Source organism: Diaphorina citri, unplaced genomic scaffold (genome assembly GCF_000475195.1).
Source record: "Diaphorina citri unplaced genomic scaffold, Diaci psyllid genome assembly version 1.1 scaffold95609, whole genome shotgun sequence".
NCBI lineage: Eukaryota > Metazoa > Arthropoda > Insecta > Hemiptera > Psyllidae > Diaphorina > Diaphorina citri.
Genome location: NW_007472568.1, coordinates 1 through 316, shown reverse-complemented (window position 1 = coordinate 316; position 316 = coordinate 1). Strand labels below are relative to the sequence as shown.

The 316-nt window shown below is 45.6% G+C and overlaps 1 long non-coding RNA gene across 1 annotated transcript; it reads left to right on the top strand.

Annotated features, from left to right (window-relative positions):
• On the top strand, positions 1 to 316 carry LOC113473791. The gene is made up of 2 exons (XR_003395658.1): positions 1 to 94; positions 271 to 316. It is a non-coding gene; the product is annotated as an uncharacterized LOC113473791 (long non-coding RNA).

Genomic DNA, 316 nt, shown 5'->3' with positions numbered 1-316 from the left:
GTTGAGTGCGGCTGAGGGCGAAATAGTTTCGGATCCCGATGTGCAACGAGCCGCCCTGTATTTACTCATCACGTGTATCTATGCGCCGCTCAAGGTAAGAATGAGACTAAAAAGTCCCTTCACCCCAGCAGTCTAAACAAGGCCTCGTGTATATTATAGGTTTAAGAACATTATGCATACTGTTCACGTCAAAAGACCTTCCTTAATTATGTCTGTTTGTTGTTTACAAATGTCTGGCTTAGTAAGAATATACTTTCACGTTGTTTTCAGAATCAACTTGGACCCCCGCCCACGCCCAAGACCCCCACCAGTACCC